Source organism: Medicago sativa, chromosome 7 (assembly GCF_051527215.1).
Source record: "Medicago sativa cultivar Bolivia chromosome 7, Bolivia_mono, whole genome shotgun sequence".
Taxonomy (NCBI): domain Eukaryota; kingdom Viridiplantae; phylum Streptophyta; class Magnoliopsida; order Fabales; family Fabaceae; genus Medicago; species Medicago sativa.
In genome coordinates this window covers 73738430-73764083 of record NC_140755.1, presented here as the reverse complement: position 1 = coordinate 73764083, position 25654 = coordinate 73738430, and the positions used below count along the sequence as shown (strand labels likewise).

The 25654-nt window shown below is 30.2% G+C and overlaps 1 long non-coding RNA gene across 3 annotated transcripts; it reads left to right on the top strand.

Moving 5' to 3' along the window:
• Window positions 1–13566: 13566 nt before the first annotated feature.
• Window positions 13567–16701, top strand: LOC146908332 (uncharacterized). 3 transcript variants are annotated; one of them, XR_015018799.1, is made up of 6 exons: window positions 13567–13844; window positions 13969–14083; window positions 14989–15054; window positions 15143–15636; window positions 15744–15832; window positions 16386–16701. It is a non-coding gene; the product is annotated as an uncharacterized LOC146908332 (long non-coding RNA). The 3 variants fall into 3 exon arrangements; XR_015018801.1 differs by having other exon boundaries at window positions 13571–13844; window positions 14986–15054; XR_015018800.1 differs by having other exon boundaries at window positions 13571–13844; window positions 14924–15054.
• The last annotated feature ends 8953 nt before the right edge of the window (window positions 16702–25654 follow it).

Here is a 25654-nt window from a genome sequence, read left to right as displayed (position 1 = left end):
AGTCGTAACCCACTAAATGTCCTATAATGAAAATGTGGTGAACGGATTTTATTCCTCCATCCTCAATGAAAACCATGTGTTAGTACCGTTCTTATCAAAATCCATCAATTTTCACTTTGGTATAATCAAAAGTCTAACAAAGAAAATGAAGGATGAATTTCAAAAGAAACTGCAAGACAAAAGCTGACACGGTTGAAATGAATATGTCATATCATAACAAAATATGAATTGAAGGAAAAAAATACTACCTCATTCTCTAATTATAGGACCCTTTTGAAAAAATAACGCGAATTAAGAAAATTGAAAATGATAATAAATTTGTTTGTAATTGTTACTGTTTTTACAATTTTATTCATTAAGAGAGAGAGTTAGTGCATGTTTTCAATATAATATTTAATGTTGATTGAAGAAAAAGATATAAAATAAATAGGAGTATCTTAGTAAAGAATTAATTAATGTACTTAAAAAATACCAAATGAATCTTATAAAAAGAGACAAAAAAATTCTCAAAATGATCTCATATTTAGGGACGGAGGTTGTATCAAGAAAATGTATGAAAATAGTCGGTTGGCACTAAAAAAAACACAAGAAAATGTATGAAAACACTTTATACTTTATCTATCTATCTATCTTCTATATATAAAATAAACTTGTCTATGTGGCACCTCTATGTAACAATTTCACCCTTTACTTAAAACCTCTTCTTTTAGCTAGGATTTTGCCTACATGGTAGTCCTCTACGGTCTTTCCAATAATTGAAATTAATATTGCGTAATCAAAAAACGGTTTCATTCATAAAAGAAAAAAGATTCACGAACCACAAAAATGGTTCCATCACAAGAGAAAAAAACAATTCATTTAACACAAGCAAAGAAGAACGGTTCCATTGATTTTTTGATTTTATTTTACAATATAGTCATATAGCCATAAAGAAAAATACGGTCACTCATTTGCTATAAAACAATTAATTTATAAGACATAGTCTAGCCATAAAGACATGGAAGACAAAAAAAATAAAAATACGGTCACTCATTTGCCATGAGGTTCTACAAATGAAAAATTACTCTTCTCATTTATGAAATTGTTCATTCACTACAAAACTTATTAGACAAACAAAAAACTTAAGTAATTAGTAACAAAAGAAAAAACTTAATTAATATATATAAGAAGGTCTAGCGGCGCAGCTTGTTGCACGCGTGCCTTCTGTTCAAGTGTAAATAATATTAAGATAGTGGAAAAAATTTATTAATATATATAAGAATGAGAATGAGTGCTACATTGTATCTTCCAACAATTCTACCACTGAATCATTGAGTATTGATGTAAACTTACCTTCTCATATCTCCTATAACTTCCAGCATTTTGATGTATCTCATTAATCCTCCACAAAATAATCATTAATTGTGTAATTATGCAAGAATTGAAAGAAAAGAAAGAGAGAGAGAGACTAGTTATAACAATAATATTGCATGTAAGCTTCGGTTACGTAAACTTATTGGTTTTTTCTAGATTACCCTCTCTTGTTTAGAGGGTATTTACTCCCTCATGATATCAACCAATCAAAATGTAATATACATTGGCAACATTAAATGTCAAATAAATGAGTAAATTTTTCTATAAAAAAAAAATCAATTTTAGGTAACTCTTAATACTTTTAATTTTTATTTAATTATTGACAAGATTACATTATAGATCCTTTATCTTATTTATTTGTAACACTTTGGTCATTTATCTTTATTTTTTTTCTGTTTAGGTCTTTTATCTCTCATAAAAGCACATATACATCCTTTTTCTCATTTTTCTATTATTAAAAAAATACATAATTTTATTTTTTAAAATATATTTTTATTAAAAATGAAAAAAAAAATCCAGAAATACGATGAAGATGTTCATCATCTCCATCTTCTTTCTTTGAATCTTCATCATCTTCTTTGAATCAGAAAAAATTCTACACAAATATATCTCCAAATATCATGAATTAATGTTATGTTCACCTCAAATCTTCTTTTAAACACAAAAATCAAAACCCTATAGAAAAGAGATTTAGTTTCATCACAAAAAAAAAATTAGTTATATAAATTGTCACACCGTATATTATTATTATTTTCTAACTCAATATTCAACCCGGCATAAAAATAACCCCAAAATTGAGAGCAGCTTTGCACATCAATTTTGCTGTTCCAGAACAATCTTAACTTTTGTAAAGCCTAACCCTTCCGCTAATGACTAAGCCTCCACCATCCGCCTTGCAACATTTGTGAAATTAAGGTTTTGATTTTTGTGTTTAAAAGAAGATTTGAGGTGAATATAACATTAATTCACGATATTTGGAGTTATATTTTAGTAGAATTTTTTTTATTTAAAGAAGATGATGAAGATTCAAAGGAAGAAGATGAAGATGATGAACGTCTTCATCATATTTCTGGATTTTTTTTTTCATTTTTAATAAAAACATATTTTTTAAAATTAAATTATGTATTTTTTAATAAAAATGAGAAAAAAGATGTATGTGTGCTTTTAAGAGATATAAAGGACCTAAACGGGAAAAAAATAAAGATAAATGACCAAATTGTTACAAAAAAAATAAGATAAAGGACCCCTAATGTAATCTTGCCTTAATTATATTTAGGTGTTTAATCTTAATTAATTTACACTACAAGACTAGCTTAGAAGAATTAAAATTTCACATCAAATTTCTTTCATCTGAATGTCCTTAAATTTATCGGTTACATTCATAAAATTTCTTCTTCCCATTTTGATTGTTCAATTTTGTCGTTCTAAACTGCCGCATTTTTCAATTTTCGTGAAAATCGTCGTCGTTCGTTTGATTCCAAATATCGTGAGAATTACCGTTATTTCCAGAACCACATCAGGTAAGGTGAGTTGATTTTTCTTTTTGATTTGATTTTTCTTGGTTGTGAGGTAGTTAATTATAACAATTGAGTAAGTCATCCGTTATACTTTAAGGATTGCTAACAGGTGTTGCCGCTATGATGTTTTGGGAGTTTGCTAGCATTTTTATTCGGTTGCTGCTGAAATGGTTATGTCATGAGGCTTTTGTTCTTTTGTTTGGACTTAAAGGCTTTGGTTGATAGTGAGGCAGGTCTATGTGTGTTAGCAGATTTTATTAGGTTGGCTGCTTAAATAAAAAAAAAAGTCACGATACCTGATGCGGTTCTAGAAACAACGACAATTCTCACTATAATTTGAAACTGCAGCAGTTTGGAACGACAAAATTGAACAATCAAAATGGGAAGAAAACGAAAAAGAAACAAGAATTGATCAATAGGGAAGAATAAAGAAGAAATTTGAATGAAGGAGATGTTTTTGTTCTCAGGTTCGGGGTTGTGGAATGGAAGAAATTTTATGAATGTAAGTGATGAATTTAAAGACATCCAGATGAAAGAAATTTGATGTAAAAATTTTATTTGTTATAAGTCTTGTAGTGTAAATTAATTAAGATTGAACACCTTAATATAATTAAATAAAAGACTAAATTACACTCTTCTCCCCTCAAAGATTCTTGAATTTCACGCCTCTCCCCTCTTTTGTTAAAATATACACTCCCCTCCCCCCTTATTCCAAACATATTAGAAAACATTTCATTCCCCTCCCTTAAGAGAAGCTTGAATTACATTCATCTCTCTTCTTATGTTAAAATCTACACTGTCCTCGTGAGCTTAGCTCAGTTGGTATGGACAATGCATAAAAATATGCAAGGTTTGGGGTTCGAACCTCTGCCACTACCAAAAAAAATCTACACTTTACTTCCTCAATATTTTATTTTTTTAATAATCTAGCAAAAAAAAAATCTAACACACTTAAAAAAAAAAGTACTGCGGGTCTATTTTAACATAATCAAAATTTGAATACATATTTTTCGCTATTTTTTATTCACAATTACATTAACATATAGTTTTAAACCCTATTATAAAATATGAAACAACCAAAAAATAAAATTACAATAATTACTAAATACAGTAAAATATGGTTATTTAAAAATTAGTTTTATATTATAAATTATAAACTTAATAGCAAAATATTTAAGTTTAATTACCATTGATATTTAAATTATAAAGAAATGAATTTATTTTTCTTAAATGGTGGTTCAAAATTAGTATATATCATAAAAATATTTATTTATGTTAAAATAGATTAAAGTGTAGTACATATTTAATTATTAAGGGAGAGGGTTGTAATTTAAGCATCTTATAGGGAGAGGAGTGTAGATTTTATTTTTAAAGGGAGAGAAGTGTATATTTTAATATAAGAGGGGATGGGAGTGTAATTTACTCTAAATAAAAATTAAAAGTATTAAAAGTTACCTTATGATTAAGATTAACTATTTTATTTTTAGAAAAAATTGATTCATTTATTTGACATTTAATGTTGTCTATGCATATTACATTTTGATTGGTTGATATCATGAGAGGGTAATTACCCCCTAAACAAGAGAGGGTAACGTAGTTCTCACCAAACTTATTCGATCCTACATAAAGTTACACCCTCTCTTAATCTAGCAAAAATAAACGTTCAAAGCATAAAAAAGGATATTTTTTATTTATTTATTGATGTAGAGTTTTTTTTTTTTGGTTACTTATTGGTGTAGAGTTGAAGACTAAGAGATGTAGTGTTATGAAATGTATGAATTTCTACAACAACAACAAATGAAAGGGAAAGCTACGAGTTACCCTTAAGCTAGCATTGTGATGCTGAGACACGTTAAATCGTGGTGATGACGTCTCTGCAAGCATTTCAACAACCTTAACATGGGCCATCATTGCAATCCGTGTTGGTTGATGTTCTGAGTCAATTTATGGACCAGCACAAACCATTCCACATTTGACTGAGACACATCGTCGGCCTTCATTTGCTTCTCTCCCCTCATAAACTAAACTTGAGTCATTATCCATCCATATTAAACTAGGTTTATGCCTACGTGGCATCTCTAAAATCATTTCTTATTGATATAGAGTTGAAGACTAAGAGATGAAGAGTTATATGTATGCACTCTTACCGCAACATCATGGAAAAGGCAATCCTAACATGAATAACTATGAAAATCCTAACAACATAAACCATGAAATTGAAAGTTTTATTCTTCTGCTAATAAACTCTTGCCATGTGTGTGATTTTTTGCATGATGATTTATTTACTATCTCAAGGAGGTGTGGCTGAAAAATAGGAAGTGGACAAATAAATCATGCAATTAAAACTTGTCACATGTGTCTTGAAAAATTCTTGATGCTATTTTTCTAGATAAATAGCATTTTCCATTTAATATTGCTCAACGTTGATTCTTCATCTTGCTTCTTTTTATTTTTTCCCTTGGATTTCCATGAACTGATATGTACCTAAAGAGCTTTCTTTTCTAAGATTAACACTTTTTTTCTTCTTTGCAATTTCGCTTTCTGGTTTTGACGTGTTTGCAGACACAAATTCATCCTTTGTATCACAATCAACCCCGGGAAAAAAAATTAGGAGAGGTAATTGATGACGCACAATTATTCAAATATTACCATTTTTGTTTATTATCTATACTCTCTTTTGGAAATCGCTTAACATCTTCCATATACTAATTTTTTGTTTATTAGCTACTCTTTTTTATACATAAAATGAGAAAAACCCTTGGTCCAAATGACAAAGGAGCAAAACCTTATTTAGCCCTAATTTAGTCGAAGTAAACACCATAACAAAATAAAAACATGTATCACATTACTATGAGAGTCTACCACTAAGACACGATTCATCAAACTATGCAGATAAACGCAAAAGTAGAAAAGGGATTGAGAACAAAATTTGAAAACGTAAAAGAGCACTGCAAAAAAAGAACTCAATTTTGAGTTTTTGTTCATAAACTCATGAGATTAAATGACACAAGTTATAATGGTCAAACTCAACAGCTATGCTTTGGGTCAAACATTGTGCTTTCAGGTCTACGTTCTAAAACGAAAAGCCACAAATCGAATTATACAATCCAAAATAATTGAAGTACATACTAGACATTCTATGTTGTCCCAAATCTACAAATCCATATATCATATACATCCTAAAATTCCCTATAGTGGTTCTTGATCCGTTAGAATCACATAATATCTATTCACCTCTCCCATGACAAATGCCTGTTCTTTGAGTCTTCTTTCAACAAGCTCATTATCGTGCGTAATGAAAATAACCTGAGTCCGGTGTAGATCTAAAGCCCGCATCGCTAACATGTCGTCTCGAGCATATTCCAGCTCCCCAATATTCCTTGCTGCATAAAATCCAAATCCATGTTCCTGTCCGAAAGCAAGAGCTCTAGCTCGATAATCACCAGCAAGTCTAGCCTGAGTGACCCTGCGTGCATGAGCTCGGGCGATGGGGTTATGGTTCGCACTTCCGTTGGAATCCATTTTCTGCAAAAAAAAAATAAAAAAATACAATACCATTACTCAAATTTGTGTAAACAGAGAAAGATTGTGGTGGAACTCAAGTTTATTAAAGTGGAAAAAATAAAGATGTATACCAGTAATGCAATTTGATGTAGCAAGAAAGCGTGATCCTTCTGTGAAGAGCAAGACTAAGTGCAATAACGTTCTTGATCAACTGAAACCATGCAATCAAGCATGAAAAGTTAATAAAAATTTTGTAACTCAAGTTTATTAAAGTGGAAATATAGATGTTTACCAGTAATGGAATTTGATGTAGCAAGAAAAGAAAGTGTGATCCTTCTATGAAGAGCAAGACTGAGTGCAACAACGTTCTTGATCAATTGAAACCATGCAATCAAGCATGAAAAGTTAATAAAAATTTTGTAACTCAAGTTTATTAAAGTGGAAATAAAGATGTTTACCAGTAATGGAATTTGATGTAGCAAGAAAAGAAAGTGTGATCCTTCTATGAAGAGCAAGACTGAGTGCAACAACGTTCTTGATCAATTCAAACCATGCAATGAAACATGAAAAGTTAATAAAATTTTTGTAACTCAAGTTTATTAAAGTGGAAATAAAGATGTTTACCAGTATTGGAATTTGATGTAGCAAGAAAAGAAAGTGTGATCCTTCTATGAAGAGCAAGACTGAGTGCAACAACGTTCTTGATCAATTGAAACCATGCAATCAAGCATGAAAAGTTAATAAAAATTTTGTAACTCAAGTTTATTAAAGTGGAAATAAAGATGTTTACCAGTAATGGAAATTGATGTAGCAAGGAAAGAAAGTGTGATCCTTCTATGAAGAGCAAGACTGAGTGCAACAACTTTCTTGATCAATTGAAACCATGCAATCAAGCATGAAAAGTTAATAAAAAATTTGTAACTCAAGTTTATTAAAGTGGAAATAAAGATGTTTACCAGTAATGGAATTTGATGTAGCAAGAAAAGAAAGTGTGATCCTTCTATGAAGAGCAAGACTGAGTGCAACAACGTTCTTGATCAATTGAAACCATGCAATCAAGCATGAAAAGTTAATAAAATTTTTGTAACTCAAGTTTATTAAAGTGGAAATAAAAGATGTTTACCAGTAATGGAATTTGATGTAGCAAGAAAAGAAAGTGTGATCCTTCTATGAAGAGCAAGACTGAGTGCAACAACGTTCTTGATCAATTCAAACCATGCAATGAAACATGAAAAGTTAATAAAATTTTTGTAACTCAAGTTTATTAAAGAGGAAAAAAGATGTTTACTAGTAATGCAAGAAAGCGTGAGGAGCAAGATTAATTGAAATTAGTGACTGAATCCAAACGATGCAGAGTGAATACAAGCAAAACAAGTTACTTAGGTTAAGTATATTTTTAGAGCCGTTAAATAAAGAAAATAAGGAAAATGCTAGTCCCCATAAATATATCATATTTTGTTTCTAATCCCTTTAACAAAAAATCTTCAAACAATGGTTTTTCAAGTATTTTCATTTGACATTTTGTGTCCTTGGTCAAATATTTACTAGTCCCTTTAAAACGAAATATAGTATATTTAGAGAGACTAAAATGAATTTTTTTAAAGTAAAATATATTTAGTTAATATCATTTTGGTTTAAACATGGTTTTATTAAACCTTGCATTATATCATTTTTTCAGTTTCAGCCCCTATAAAAATATTTATTTCTTTGTTTTGTTCGTTGCAAATATATCACTTTTTACTTTTGATCTTCAATATATTGTTTTAGTCCTTACAAAATATGTTGACATCAAAATTGGTCCATGTAGTATATTCGCTGCACATCATATTTGGATAGATTTAGATTAATTATAAGTTGACATCTTTTTTTTACCATCCTTGTACACTCTCAAGGGAGAAGAGAGAGCGAGAGACAAAGTTGGTGAGTGTGTGACGGCTACGTCGCAACGTGTCATACTTTTGTGTGTGGAGGTATAAGGGGTTTATGTCACATGGGATGGTCAACCTATTATTGCTCGGTTAAAATTTAAGATTCTACAAATATTACCAAAACTTATTTCAATGTCAATAAAATTTACAATTAATGACCAAAAGTAAAGAGTGGTACTCACCAAAACAGAAATAGTATATCAGCTAGACCTAAAAAATTATAGGAATTAAAACCAAAATTCTTGATATTTATAGAGACCGTATACATAACTAAATCGACCATTTTTTATTTATTTTTTTTTTTTACAAAAAAACCTATCATTTTTATATATATTCGTGGAAAAAGAATATAGGTTAGTTCATAGTGTGCGTTCGATACATGATGTCAACACAGTTAATTATTTTTAGAGTGAATATCCATTTTAGTTCTTAATAAAATTCACATGACTCAATTCAATCACAGAGAAAAATAAAAGAAATAATAAATATGGACAAGTTAATTAGTCTATGTCCTCTTTACACTTTGTTTGATTGATAAAGAAAATAAATATAGAGAAAAAAGTGAAAAGAATATATTATTTAGTAGTTTGGTACGAGAGAGATTAAAAGCAAATTACGATTGAAAATAAATATGTGATTTTATAAATAGATTACCAAAAAAAAATGCATAAACATCCTAAAACAAAAACTTTATTTGATAAAATTAAATTAAAGCAAGAATTTCGTTACTATCAATAAAAATTACAAAATATAAAATATATTTCATAATAATCAGAGATTTTTTTCAATTTAATAAATTGATAATAAAATGGTCTACGTGAGTTTAACTCATATGTTACACTTCTCAACATTTAAAATGTGTGAGCTTCAGCCGTGTGAGCTTCAGCCACTAAACGACTTGACGAAAAAATATTAATAATAATAAAATAAAATAAATTTTAGAAATATTTTTAAGCTTTTACGTCACATATTATGAGTAATAATTTTTTTTTACTGAATCAAGAGTGGGGAAGACATCAAGGAGCCGTTGGACATCCCAACTAGGTCGACATTTCAAGGGGACTTCAATCCTCTACCGCTCACCCATATATTATATAAGAAAAAAGGGAAAATTATGTAGGGGCCAAACCAAACCCTCGAAAGAAAATGAAAATTACTAAAAACGAAAAATAGGTAACCCCAAACGGTCCCTAAAGAAACCCCCCCAAACAAACTCGGGCATAATGTCCCACCAGATAATGTTTGTAACCATGTAACCATGACTAACGAGCTTATCTATGCAACCATTACCTTCACGGAAAATGTGATAGGAGAGCACCTGCATACCGTGAGAAAAACAGTTGTGCCAACGGTTCCGCCACCAAATAGGAATCGAAGAGGGCTTTGAGAAAGCCAATAAGGCACTGGTAGAGTCACCCTCGATCCAAATGAACCGCCAATGATGCATAGCTGCCATTTCCATTGCTATAATATAACCCATTATTTCCGCTTCCAACACCGAAACACAGTATCAATTAAGTACTTACTAAAAAAAATACTTTTTTTAATGTATAAAATTGAATGGAATGATCTTTGACCAAAAGTTCTTGATTGTTACTTAAAAAAACTAATTCACGACAATTTATTTCACAAGCACCTCTTTTCAACTCATGCTGGGAACCTTTTCTTTTATTTTTTTAATATTATATTTCAATATGTTTTTTTCTTCCATTTAACTTTATTTTATTTTTTTGAACCGTTTCATTTAATTTTTTAAGGAAATTTCATTTAATTTTATTATTTTTTAAAGGAATTTTATTATCTTTTCTCAAAGGAATACCAAATAATTTTATTTTATTTCTTCAACCGCGCAAATATACACACACACACACACATTAGCGTTTAAAGTAATATTTTATGTGTGTTTGTTTTTTTGTTACGCTAATGCGTATAATTTTTTTGGCATTGTATAATGCATATGATTATTTTTATAAAATTTTGTTTTTAATTAAAAGTAAAATTGTAGATGTCTTTTCTTCAAAAAAGGTATAGATGCCTAAAAAAATTATACTTAATATATATATATATATATATATGTATATATATATATATATATATATTGCACCTTTATATTGTAACAAACTATGCATATCTTTTTCTTATTCAGAAAAACTAAACATATCTGTTTCCATGACACCAATAATGTAGCAAATATAATATCATATAATATAAATTCTTATCTTTTCAAAAGACACCAAAAATATGATATTCTTATAACAAAATTTGTTATAGAGGATAATTGAAATAGAAAAAACCAACTATTTTGATATTATTTATGTTATTATTTCACACTCCTTAAATTGTTTCTCCTACTCAAATATTTAATAAGTCATTTATATGATGATACAAATTTGTATTCATGTTACACAAAATAACGTTATTGAGTAAATATAGTATTTGTAAAAAATATATCTTTTATTTTTTTAACATTTTTAGCCTTCAAAAAATATTTTAAACATTTATTTATTTATTATGTTAATTCATAATAAATTCAAAGTTTTGTCCTCGTGAACTTAACTCAGTTGATAGGAACAATGCATAAATACATGCCAAGTCCGGGGTTCGAACCACGGACACCATAAAAAAAAAATTCACAGTTTGTACAATATTTTGCCAAACAACATTTAACTTAAAAATAACTTTAAAACTAAAAAAACAAATAAACCAAACAACTTTAGCTTCTTTCGTAAAGGCCTTTATTTTAACTTTGTTTTGAAGTAACTTTCAAGTTGTAAAAAACCTTGGCCAAACGGTATCTAAGTTCAGCTGGAAACACTGCTTCACTTTCTTCTTCATAAGAGGTCATTTTCTTCCTTTTTTCATGGTTCTGAGACCATGCATGACTTGAGTTGACAGATTTTTATGGCTTGAGGGGTTCATTTTTCGAAACTGTTTCAGTTTGCCTATTCAAAGTTCTGCATTCAACCTAAAATATTAGAGCTTACTTATAAAAAAAAAAAAATTATAGGGAATATTTTGTCTTGACTTGGCTGTTTAGGATAGAGAATATTAAGTTAATGTTATTCGAAATGTTAATATGTTTGTTGATGATTATACGATGCGATATCATAACTTATTCCACCTCAATATTTGTTTTGCTTTGATAAGTAATTTCATATTTTGTGTTTGTAGGAAGAGCAAACAAATGAGCAGGTGATGATGGAAAAGGAAATAGCACAAAAGAGGAGAATTTTATATATCTTTTAGATTGGGGAAGTTGAACTTCTTCTTTAAATTCTCGATTTTGGATTTCTTTCAATCTTCTTTAAATTAATATATTGTTTTTGGCATGTGCATCAACTTTGTTCTTTGTGTGCATTGAATTTCATCATGGTCTTAGCTTAGCTTTCTAATATTTTTGTATTTGGTAAGTTTCAAGTTTCTACTAACAAGCATCATTTGTTGCATTTTTATTTGTCAAATATCTTCATTTGTTAATCCTAGCATGATGTATGTTAAGATTTGTTAAGCTACCATGTTGCCGTTTTAGAGACTTATAGCAATAAATATGATGTGTACCACTAAATTCATTAGATTGAAACAATACATGGATTGTGGTGAAGAATGTGAGTTTGAAAAAATTGGATTGAAACTATATATGAATTAATGTTATGTTCACCTCAAATCTTCTTTTAAACACAAAAATCAAAACCCTATAGAAAAGAGATTTAGTTTCATCACAAAAAAAAAAATTAGTTATATAAATTGTCACACCGTATATTATTATTATTTTCTAACTCAATATTCAACCCGGCATAAAAATAACCCCAAAATTGAGAGCAGCTTTGCACATTAATTTTGCTGTTCCAGAACAATCTTAACTTTTGTAAAGCCTAACCCTTCCGCTAATGACTAAGCCTCCACCATCCGCCTTGCAACATTTGTGAAATTAAGGTTTTGATTTTTGTGTTTAAAAGAAGATTTGAGGTGAATATAACATTAATTCACGATATTTGGAGTTATATTTTAGTAGAATTTTTTTATTTAAAGAAGATGATGAAGATTCAAAGGAAGAAGATGAAGATGATGAACGTCTTCATCATATTTCTGGATTTTTTTTTTCATTTTTAATAAAAACATATTTTTTAAAATTAAATTACACTACTAAAAAAAGCTGAAATACCGACGGAATTTAGAGACGGAATTATTTTTGTCTCTAATGGACACGGAACTAGAGACGGAAAAAATCATTTAGAGACGGAAATTATAATTAATGTTTTTGTGACGGATTTAGAGACGGAAATTTCTGTCTCAAAATATTTCCGTCTCTAAATCCGTCTCGACATAGCTAGATTTATGATTTGTCCTATAAAAGGTAATTCAGAGACGGAAATTAGAGACGATTTATTTCCGTATCTAAGGTATTCCGTCTCTGTGCTCGTCTCTAAATGGTCAAGTAGTTATTGAAATAGTCAAACTTCTGGTAGAGACGGAACGTTTCCGTCTCTGACTGTTTCCGTCTCTGAATTCCGTCTCTGAAATTGAAAGTTTTCATTTTCCCGCCAAATTATTTCATTGCCTGCCCACTTTTCATAAAGGAGCCCGCGCCCAGAATTTAATTGGATTCAATATTTTTCTTTTGATATCTAAATCTAATTTATTTTAATTGGATTCAATATCTTGATGTATGTTTGGATGGCTGTGCCTTTAATTTTAGTAGAGAGGATCTCAACAAATACTTTTAGCGTATTTTAGTTCTAAATAATTTAATCCTTTTGATCCAAAAATATTTTGTTTGATTTTATTTTGAAATGGATATCAACTATTAATTGAGAGTATCCACCTAATGAAGCAACTATTTTTTTTCTTTGAAAGGAATAATGAAGCAACTATTTTATTTTGTTGTTGTTGTTGTTACCTTATTATTATTATTATTATTATTAGATTAGAAGTTAGAAGTAAAAGGAGGGCCATTCATTCATCTTTCCTTTCTCTCTTCCTGAAACAACACCACAACAACTGTAATATTCCGCTGAATTTTAAATAAATTGTCGTATCAGTTAGACATGTCAAAACGGAATTATTTCTAAAGGGTTAATTATTTATTGAGAAAAACAAAGATATTCGGTAAATATCTTGCATATTATTCGAACGAACTTGAGGAATTAAAAGGTTACGAATTAACGGAGAATAATCACGTCTTTTCCCTTGAAGGGCATTTTGGTCATTTGGGGCTTGAGATTTTTCTTTAAAACAATGTTGGAACCTTATCCACTCATTTCTCCCTTCTTTTCTCGGCCATCCATTCCAAAGCCACCATAACCCTTTGAACTTCATCAATATTTGCCAAAATGATACATGTAATCTTACTACCTCATTTCTTATGTGAATTAATGTGTGGATCAAGCTTCAATATGTTATCTTCCTCTCCTAGTCCCAACCGAACCTACAGTCCTACACCTTCTTTCCCCAATTTTCTTTCTTATCCCAATTCATGCATTGAAGTGGTGGAAGGTGTACCTCTTGTTTCAATTTCTCTACTTTGGGTTAAGATGAAGCTTAGGTAAGTAAAGAAGTACTCTCAATCTATTTTGTTTCCATTCTTCTTGCACCAAAACCTAACCCCTGTTCAGCCCACTTTCAACTCCTTAATTAATTAATGGTTGCATGTGGATTTTCTTGCTCAGGAATGAATACTTGAATTATTGAGCGTTGGAGCTGCAAGAACAAGAAGAATAGAAGGAGAAATTGAAGGGATCAGAGCTCTTGTTCATCAATGGTGGTTCATCCCCACTTGATATGGTGAGTTCTCTAATAAGCTTGAATTTGATTAGTTAGAGTTGAATTTGTTGTTTGGAGGTAATGGGTTTGGGACATGTTTGAGAAAAGTAGGTTTCAAATATAAACTCCCATGTTATGTGCAAGATTAATTCATGAAACAAATGGTTTTGAGGCTGAGACGGTGAAGCAATGACATCCAAATAGATTATCATCGTTAAAAGTGATTATGGATGGTTGAATTTTATGAAATGTCAGTTAAAATTCGTATGGACCTGTTGTCGGTAAAACTGTCATAACTTCCTGTACGTGATTCATTTTGTAGTGGGAATTGAACCATTGGAAAATAGACAAAATTTAACACGAAATTGGCTTTGGAAGAACTTAATTTCGTTACTCTATGACTGAGAAAACTGAGTTAGAAGTTTGCGTTGCTGAATTAAAATCTGCACTATTGCTGTTGTAATGTTTCTGTCATATCTCTATGTTCATACATCACTTTGGAATGAGACTTTTACCATGAGAAAGAAGACAGAAATTAACTTGAAATAGGCTTTGAGATGGCTTAATTCAATTATTTTAATGATAAGTTTGTTGATCTACTTGTAAATGTAACTTTCGGCAAGCAAATTCGAATTTGGGTTAGATACCAAGACTTTTAAGTTATTTTGATGAAATTTGAGTAGTCTAAGAATACAAAGGTAATGATATTAATCGTTTAGTACAATATGACTTTAGAGTTTGACGTAAAAGCTTAATTTCTATTTCAAAACATATTACTCTATAACTTATACTGATAAAATTAGTATTTTACATTATGAATGAGTCTATCTTCTTAATACTTTATTACAAATTTCTACGAAGGAATATTCAGTAAAGTACTCTATAACTTATACGAATTTGTTCTTGCGTTTTCGATCTTGGAGCAGCGTGTTTGTGCATTTGAAACGGGACAACTGAGTCAACGTTCTGTAATTGCTGCGTAGGAATATTCGGTAAAGTACTCAGGTGCCTTTTTTTCCTTTGATGTTCAACTTGTGCTTGTTTTAAAGAATTAATCAACTGCTTTTATTTGTGTTCCAGATTGTTTAGGCAGGCAGTTAGGACCGAGGCTTCTTGGCAGGGTTGACGATTCAGGGGTAAATGATTTTATTATTAATATCGTATTGAATAAAGTTTTATTTTATACCAACCCTGGATTTTTACATTAATGGTGCTGCAAAGTTTGGTTAATGATTTTTGTAAGATCCAAAAACAAGTATACTTCACACAGTATCCTGAAGGAAAAAAAAGATTGGTTGGCTGTGATTAAGACCAAGGCGAGAAGCACAATTCAAACTTTAGAAGATAGTAAGCCGGAGAAAGAAGTTCCATACCAAGATGAATCAATCACACAATCACACGTGACAATTGCAAATGACAATCTTGAAGGAAGTCATGTTGATTTAGCTGGAGAAGTTGAGGAAGCATACAGTCCTTTCTTGGATGAGGTTACCTTTGAATGGGATAAAGATATTGAAGTAGAAGTAGAAGACAGTGCTGAAGAAGATGATGATGATGAAACATATTTTGACTAGGTAATTTATTGAATTTTCTACCCTCTTATTCTTGCATGACTTATGTTATTTATATTTTAATTAAACTCAACTTGATTTTTTTACTTTGTATTGTTCACGAATGTTAGGTAGAGGTAGTGGCAGCGGAAGAGGTAAAAGAATAATTACAACTCATCAACATATCACATCTTCTCAAACAAACCCAAAGGATTTCAAGGTATTTTTATGATATAAGGTGCTTAAAATTTATTATCTGGTAGCATAGGTTTCGTGCGGTTGTTTAGAGGGCGTGGCAGCACTTTTTGTTTCAGTTTTGATTGGTTTTATTGTTTGCAGTCAGCAGTGTTGATTTAGTTGTGTTGCTAGACAGTTTTATCTCTATGAACTGTGTTTTTGACTTTGTTTAATGGTTGTTTGTTGTGTTGCGGCCAGTTTGTTGTTTTTGGCCGCCTACCTTATATGGCAAAATATAGTTATTTACATGTAAAATATGGTCCAGTTGCAATTGTTTCTCTCTAAACCTATTTTCTTTATATGATATGAAATATGAACCTTCAATATTGTTGTTACTTAGGTTGAAAAGTTGAAATGGCAAATGGTTGAAACAATTGTTACAAATAGTGGCAGTTACATAAATAGGGAGATATAGTTATTTAGGGGATATACTATTTTCTTTATATGATATGAAACATCAAGCTTCATTGTTACTTAGGTTGAAAGTTGATTGTTCTTTTCAAAATACACAACTTCATGATTTTTTTTGTTTGTAGGCTAAATTGATGGAGCTATTATTAAAAAGAGATGTAATAGTAGGTGGTCTTTGGCGTTGAAAAGTTGCTATTATGGAGCGCTAGGAGCAAATGTTTGGGAATTTCATGCCTATTATAAACTCTTCAATTCAACAGGAAGGAGAGGGTGATAATGGTAACAGCGAGATGGATGAACTTTAGTTTGGTTACTTTTGTTTATATATTTTTTGTTAGATCAAACATATATCATGATCATTTTACATTTTGGATAATTTTATATTGGTAAAATTACATGATGAATTGATGACATAATATCATGTGGTGATGTTTTGTTGTATGAGTGTACTTTCATGTCACTTTTGCAAATTTGATGTTTATCAAAATATAATTGTGACATTCTTGATAGTTAGATAGACATAATGAATATCTTAAACATTATTTTAGCACTAAACATTTGAAATATTGAGGCTGAATTTATAAAATAAACAAAAAAAAAAATCATTTTTAGAGACGGACTTTTTATCCGTCTCTGTAGAGACGGAATTTTATTTGAACAGAGACGGAATTCATTAATTTTGCGCCAGAATTTAGAGACGGAATTTTGCCTATTCGAGACGGTGATTTCCGTCTCAATTTGCGACGGAAATACCTCAAAATTATTGAACTCTCGGCGACGGAATTTAAAAGTTAGAGACAGATTTATTCCGTCTCTGATAGAGACGGAAACTATAATTCCGTCTCTAAAGCCTTTAGCGACCACGAAAATAGAGACATGCCTATTTCCGTCTCTGATTCCGTCTCAGACTTATTTAGAGACAGATTTTTCTTGTTTTAGAGACAGATTTCGCCCGTCTCTATTCTCAATTTTTCTAGTAGTGTTATGTATTTTTTAATAAAAATGAGAAAAAAGATGTATGTGTGCTTTTAAGAGATATAAAGGACCTAAACGGGAAAAAAAATAAAGATAAATGACCAAATTGTTACAAAAAAAATAAGATAAAGGACCCCTAATGTAATCTTGCCTTAATTATATTTAGGTGTTTAATCTTAATTAATTTACACTACAAGACTAGCTTAGAAGAATTAAAATTTCACATCAAATTTCTTTCATCTGAATGTCCTTAAATTTATCGGTTACATTCATAAAATTTCTTCTTCCCATTTTGATTGTTCAATTTTGTCGTTCTAAACTGCCGCATTTTTCAATTTTCGTGAAAATCGTCGTCGTTCGTTTGATTCCAAATATCGTGAGAATTACCGTTATTTCCAGAACCACATCAGGTAAGGTGAGTTGATTTTTCTTTTTGATTTGATTTTTCTTGGTTGTGAGGTAGTTAATTATAACAATTGAGTAAGTCATCCGTTATACTTTAAGGATTGCTAACAGGTGTTGCCGCTATGATGTTTTGGGAGTTTGCTAGCATTTTTTTTCGGTTGCTGCTGAAATGGTTATGTCATGAGGCTTTTGTTCTTTTGTTTGGACTTAAAGGCTTTGGTTGATAGTGAGGCAGGTCTATGTGTGTTAGCAGATTTTATTAGGTTGGCTGCTTAAATAAAAAAAAAAGTCACGATACCTGATGCGGTTCTAGAAACAACGACAATTCTCACTATAATTTGAAACTGCAGCAGTTTGGAACGACAAAATTGAACAATCAAAATGGGAAGAAAACGAAAAAGAAACAAGAATTGATCAATAGGGAAGAATAAAGAAGAAATTTGAATGAAGGAGATGTTTTTGTTCTCAGGTTCGGGGTTGTGGAATGGAAGAAATTTTATGAATGTAAGTGATGAATTTAAAGACATCCAGATGAAAGAAATTTGATGTAAAAATTTTATTTGTTATAATCTTGTAGTGTAAATTAATTAAGATTGAACACCTTAATATAATTAAATAAAAGAATAAATTACACTCTTCTCCCCTCAAAGATTCTTGAATTTCACGCCTCTCCCCTCTTTTGTTAAAATATACACTCCCCTCCCCCCTTATTCCAAACATATTAGAAAACATTTCATTCCCCTCCCTTAAGAGAAGCTTGAATTACATTCATCTCTCTTCTTATGTTAAAATCTACACTGTCCTCGTGAGCTTAGCTCAGTTGGTATGGACAATGCATAAAAATATGCAAGGTTTGGGGTTCGAACCTCTGCCACTACCAAAAAAAATCTACACTTTACTTCCTCAATATTTTATTTTTTTAATAATCTAGCAAAAAAAAAATCTAACACACTTAAAAAAAAAAGTACTGCGGGTCTATTTTAACATAATCAAAATTTGAATACATATTTTTCGCTATTTTTTATTCACAATTACATTAACATATAGTTTTAAACCCTATTATAAAATATGAAACAACCAAAAAATAAAATTACAATAATTACTAAATACAGTAAAATATGGTTATTTAAAAATTAGTTTTATATTATAAATTATAAACTTAATAGCAAAATATTTAAGTTTAATTACCATTGATATTTAAATTATAAAGAAATGAATTTATTTTTCTTAAATGGTGGTTCAAAATTAGTATATATCATAAAAATATTTATTTATGTTAAAATAGATTAAAGTGTAGTACATATTTAATTATTAAGGGAGAGGGTTGTAATTTAAGCATCTTATAGGGAGAGGAGTGTAGATTTTATTTTTAAAGGGAGAGAAGTGTATATTTTAATATAAGAGGGGATGGGAGTGTAATTTACTCTAAATAAAAATTAAAAGTATTAAAAGTTACCTTATGATTAAGATTAACTATTTTATTTTTAGAAAAAATTGATTCATTTATTTGACATTTAATGTTGTCTATGCATATTACATTTTGATTGGTTGATATCATGACAGGGTAATTACCCCCTAAACAAGAGAGGGTAACGTAGTTCTCACCAAACTTATTCGATCCTACATAAAGTTACACCCTCTCTTAATCTAGCAAAAATAAACGTTCAAAGCATAAAAAAGGATATTTTTTATTTATTTATTGATGTAGAGTTTTTTTTTTTTTGGTTACTTATTGGTGTAGAGTTGAAGACTAAGAGATGTAGTGTTATGAAATGTATGAATTTCTACAACAACAACAAATGAAAGGGAAAGCTACGAGTTACCCTTAAGCTAGCATTGTGATGCTGAGACACGTTAAATCGTGGTGATGACGTCTCTGCAAGCATTTCAACAACCTTAACATGGGCCATCATTGCAATCCGTGTTGGTTGATGTTCTGAGTCAATTTATGGACCAGCACAAACCATTCCACATTTGACTGAGACACATCGTCGGCCTTCATTTGCTTCTCTCCCCTCATAAACTAAACTTGAGTCATTATCCATCCATATTAAACTAGGTTTATGCCTACGTGGCATCTCTAAAATCATTTCTTATTGATATAGAGTTGAAGACTAAGAGATGAAGAGTTATATGTATGCACTCTTACCGCAACATCATGGAAAAGGCAATCCTAACATGAATAACTATGAAAATCCTAACAACATAAACCATGAAATTGAAAGTTTTATTCTTCTGCTAATAAACTCTTGCCATGTGTGTGATTTTTTGCATGATGATTTATTTACTATCTCAAGGAGGTGTGGCTGAAAAATAGGAAGTGGACAAATAAATCATGCAATTAAAACTTGCCACATGTGTCTTGAAAAATTCTTGATGCTATTTTTCTAGATAAATAGCATTTTCCATTTAATATTGCTCAACGTTGATTCTTCATCTTGCTTCTTTTTATTTTTTCCCTTGGATTTCCATGAACTGATATGTACCTAAAGAGCTTTCTTTTCTAAGATTAACACTTTTTTTCTTCTTTGCAATTTCGCTTTCTGGTTTTGACGTGTTTGCAGACACAAATTCATCCTTTGTATCACAATCAACCCCGGGAAAAAAAATTAGGAGAGGTAATTGATGACGCACAATTATTCAAATATTACCATTTTTGTTTATTATCTATACTCTCTTTTGGAAATCGCTTAACATCTTCCATATACTAATTTTTTGTTTATTAGCTACTCTTTTTTATACATAAAATGAGAAAAACCCTTGGTCCAAATGACAAAGGAGCAAAACCTTATTTAGCCCTAATTTAGTCGAAGTAAACACCATAACAAAATAAAAACATGTATCACATTACTATGAGAGTCTACCACTAAGACACGATTCATCAAACTATGCAGATAAACGCAAAAGTAGAAAAGGGATTGAGAACAAAATTTGAAAACGTAAAAGAGCACTGCAAAAAAAGAACTCAATTTTGAGTTTTTGTTCATAAACTCATGAGATTAAATGACACAAGTTATAATGGTCAAACTCAACAGCTATGCTTTGGGTCAAACATTGTGCTTTCAGGTCTACGTTCTAAAACGAAAAGCCACAAATCGAATTATACAATCCAAAATAATTGAAGTACATACTAGACATTCTATGTTGTCCCAAATCTACAAATCCATATATCATATACATCCTAAAATTCCCTATAGTGGTTCTTGATCCGTTAGAATCACATAATATCTATTCACCTCTCCCATGACAAATGCCTGTTCTTTGAGTCTTCTTTCAACAAGCTCATTATCGTGCGTAATGAAAATAACCTGAGTCCGGTGTAGATCTAAAGCCCGCATCGCTAACATGTCGTCTCGAGCATATTCCAGCTCCCCAATATTCCTTGCTGCATAAAATCCAAATCCATGTTCCTGTCCGAAAGCAAGAGCTCTAGCTCGATAATCACCAGCAAGTCTAGCCTGAGTGACCCTGCGTGCATGAGCTCGGGCGATGGGGTTATGGTTCGCACTTCCGTTGGAATCCATTTTCTGCAAAAAAAAATAAAAAAATACAATACCATTACTCAAATTTGTGTAAACAGAGAAAGATTGTGGTGGAACTCAAGTTTATTAAAGTGGAAAAAAAAAAGATGTATACCAGTAATGCAATTTGATGTAGCAAGAAAGCGTGATCCTTCTGTGAAGAGCAAGACTAAGTGCAATAACGTTCTTGATCAACTGAAACCATGCAATCAAGCATGAAAAGTTAATAAAAATTTTGTAACTCAAGTTTATTAAAGTGGAAATATAGATGTTTACCAGTAATGGAATTTGATGTAGCAAGAAAAGAAAGTGTGATCCTTCTATGAAGAGCAAGACTGAGTGCAACAACGTTCTTGATCAATTGAAACCATGCAATCAAGCATGAAAAGTTAATAAAAATTTTGTAACTCAAGTTTATTAAAGTGGAAATAAAGATGTTTACCAGTAATGGAATTTGATGTAGCAAGAAAAGAAAGTGTGATCCTTCTATGAAGAGCAAGACTGAGTGCAACAACGTTCTTGATCAATTCAAACCATGCAATGAAACATGAAAAGTTAATAAAATTTTTGTAACTCAAGTTTATTAAAGTGGAAATAAAGATGTTTACCAGTATTGGAATTTGATTTAGCAAGAAAAGAAAGTGTGATCCTTCTATGAAGAGCAAGACTGAGTGCAACAACGTTCTTGATCAATTGAAACCATGCAATCAAGCATGAAAAGTTAATAAAAATTTTGTAACTCAAGTTTATTAAAGTGGAAATAAAGATGTTTACCAGTAATGGAATTTGATGTAGCAAGAAAAGAAAGTGTGATCCTTCTATGAAGAGCAAGACTGAGTGCAACAACGTTCTTGATCAATTCAAACCATGCAATGAAACATGAAAAGTTAATAAAAATTTTGTAACTCAAGTTTATTAAAGTGGAAATAAAGATGTTTACCAGTATTGGAATTTGATGTAGCAAGAAAAGAAAGTGTGATCCTTCTATGAAGAGCAAGACTGAGTGCAACAACTTTCTTGATCAATTGAAACCATGCAATCAAGCATGAAAAGTTAATAAAAAATTTGTAACTCAAGTTTATTAAAGTGGAAATAAAGATGTTTACCAGTAATGGAATTTGATGTAGCAAGAAAAGAAAGTGTGATCCTTCTATGAAGAGCAAGACTGAGTGCAACAACGTTCTTGATCAATTGAAACCATGCAATCAAGCATGAAAAGTTAATAAAATTTTTGTAACTCAAGTTTATTAAAGTGGAAATAAAAGATGTTTACCAGTAATGGAATTTGATGTAGCAAGAAAAGAAAGTGTGATCCTTCTATGAAGAGCAAGACTGAGTGCAACAACGTTCTTGATCAATTGAAACCATGCAATCAAGCATGAAAAGTTAATAAAATTTTTGTAACTCAAGTTTATTAAAGTGGAAATAAAAGATGTTTACCAGTAATGGAATTTGATGTAGCAAGAAAAGAAAGTGTGATCCTTCTATGAAGAGCAAGACTGAGTGCAACAACGTTCTTGATCAATTCAAACCATGCAATGAAACATGAAAAGTTAATAAAATTTTTGTAACTCAAGTTTATTAAAGAGGAAAAAAGATGTTTACTAGTAATGCAAGAAAGCGTGAGGAGCAAGATTAATTGAAATTAGTGACTGAATCCAAACGATGCAGAGTGAATACAAGCAAAACAAGTTACTTAGGTTAAGTATATTTTTAGAGCCGTTAAATAAAGAAAATAAGGAAAATGCTAGTCCCCATAAATATATCATATTTTGTTTCTAATCCCTTTAACAAAAAATCTTCAAACAATGGTTTTTCAAGTATTTTCATTTGACATTTTGTGTCCTTGGTCAAATATTTACTAGTCCCTTTAAAACGAAATATAGTATATTTAGAGAGACTAAAATGAATTTTTTTAAAGTAAAATATATTTAGTTAATATCATTTTGGTTTAAACATGGTTTTATTAAACCTTGCATTATATCATTTTTTCAGTTTCAGCCCCTATAAAAATATTTATTTCTTTGTTTTGTTCGTTGCAAATATATCACTTTTTACTTTTGATCTTCAATATATTGTTTTAGTCCTTACAAAATATGTTGACATCAAAATTGGTCCATGTAGTATATTCGCTGCACATCATATTTGGATAGATTTAGATTAATTATAAGTTGACATCTTTTTTTTACCATCCTTGTACACTCTCAAGGGAGAAGAGAGAGCGAGAGACAAAGTTGGTGAGTGTGTGACGGCTACGTCGCAACGTGTCATACTTTTGTGTGTGGAGGTATAAGGGGTTTATGTCACATGGGATGGTCAACCTATTATTGCTCGGTTAAAATTTAAGATTCTACAAATATTACCAAAACTTATTTCAATGTCAATAAAATTTACAATTAATGACCAAAAGTAAAGAGTGGTACTCACCAAAACAGAAATAGTATATCAGCTAGACCTAAAAAATTATAGGAATTAAAACCAAAATTCTTGATATTTATAGAGACCGTATACATAACTAAATCGACCATTTTTTATTTATTTTTTTTTTTACAAAAAAACCTATCATTTTTATATATATTCGTGGAAAAAGAATATAGGTTAGTTCATAGTGTGCGTTCGATACATGATGTCAACACAGTTAATTATTTTTAGAGTGAATATCCATTTTAGTTCTTAATAAAATTCACATGACTCAATTCAATCACAGAGAAAAATAAAAGAAATAATAAATATGGACAAGTTAATTAGTCTATGTCCTCTTTACACTTTGTTTGATTGATAAAGAAAATAAATATAGAGAAAAAAGTGAAAAGAATATATTATTTAGTAGTTTGGTACGAGAGAGATTAAAAGCAAATTACGATTGAAAATAAATATGTGATTTTATAAATAGATTACCAAAAAAAATGCATAAACATCCTAAAACAAAAACTTTATTTGATAAAATTAAATTAAAGCAAGAATTTCGTTACTATCAATAAAAATTACAAAATATAAAATATATTTCATAATAATCAAAGATTTTCTTCAATTTAATAAATTGATAATAAAATGGTCTACGTGAGTTTAACTCATATGTTACACTTCTCAACATTTAAAATGTGTGAGCTTCAGCCGTGTGAGCTTCAGCCACTAAACGACTTGACGAAAAAATATTAATAATAATAAAATAAAATAAATTTTAGAAATATTTTTAAGCTTTTACGTCACATATTATGAGTAATAATTTTTTTTTACTGAATCAAGAGTGGGGAAGACATCAAGGAGCCGTTGGACATCCCAACTAGGTCGACATTTCAAGGGGACTTCAATCCTCTACCGCTCACCCATATATTATATAAGAAAAAAGGGAAAATTATGTAGGGGCCAAACCAAACCCTCGAAAGAAAATGAAAATTACTAAAAACGAAAAATAGGTAACCCCAAACGGTCCCTAAAGAAACCCCCCCAAACAAACTCGGGCATAATGTCCCACCAGATAATGTTTGTAACCATGTAACCATGACTAACGAGCTTATCTATGCAACCATTACCTTCACGGAAAATGTGATAGGAGAGCACCTGCATACCGTGAGAAAAACAGTTGTGCCAACGGTTCCGCCACCAAATAGGAATCGAAGAGGGCTTTGAGAAAGCCAATAAGGCACTGGTAGAGTCACCCTCGATCCAAATGAACCGCCAATGATGCATAGCTGCCATTTCCATTGCTATAATATAACCCATTATTTCCGCTTCCAACACCGAAACACAGTATCAATTAAGTACTTACTAAAAAAAAATACTTTTTTTAATGTATAAAATTGAATGGAATGATCTTTGACCAAAAGTTCTTGAATGTTACTTAAAAAAACTAATTCACGACAATTTATTTCACAAGCACCTCTTTTCAACTCATGCTGGGAACCTTTTCTTTTATTTTTTTAATATTATATTTCAATATGTTTTTTTCTTCCATTTAACTTTATTTTATTTTTTTGAACCGTTTCATTTAATTTTTTAAGGAAATTCCATTTAATTTTATTATTTTTTTTAAAGGAATTTTATTATCTTTTCTCAAAGGAATACCAAATAATTTTATTTTATTTCTTCAACCGCGCAAATATACACACACACACACACATTAGCGTTTAAAGTAATATTTTATGTGTGTTTGTTTTTTTGTTACGCTAATGCGTATAATTTTTTTGGCATTGTATAATGCATATGATTATTTTTATAAAATTTTGATTTTAATTAAAAGTAAAATTGTAGATGTCTTTTCTTCAAAAAAGGTATAGATGCCTAAAAAAATTATACTTAATATATATATATATATATATATATATATATATATGTATATATATATATATATATATATATATATATATTGCACCTTTATATTGTAACAAACTATGCATATCTTTTTCTTATTCAGAAAAACTAAACATATCTGTTTCCATGACACCAATAATGTAGCAAATATAATATCATATAATATAAATTCTTATCTTTTC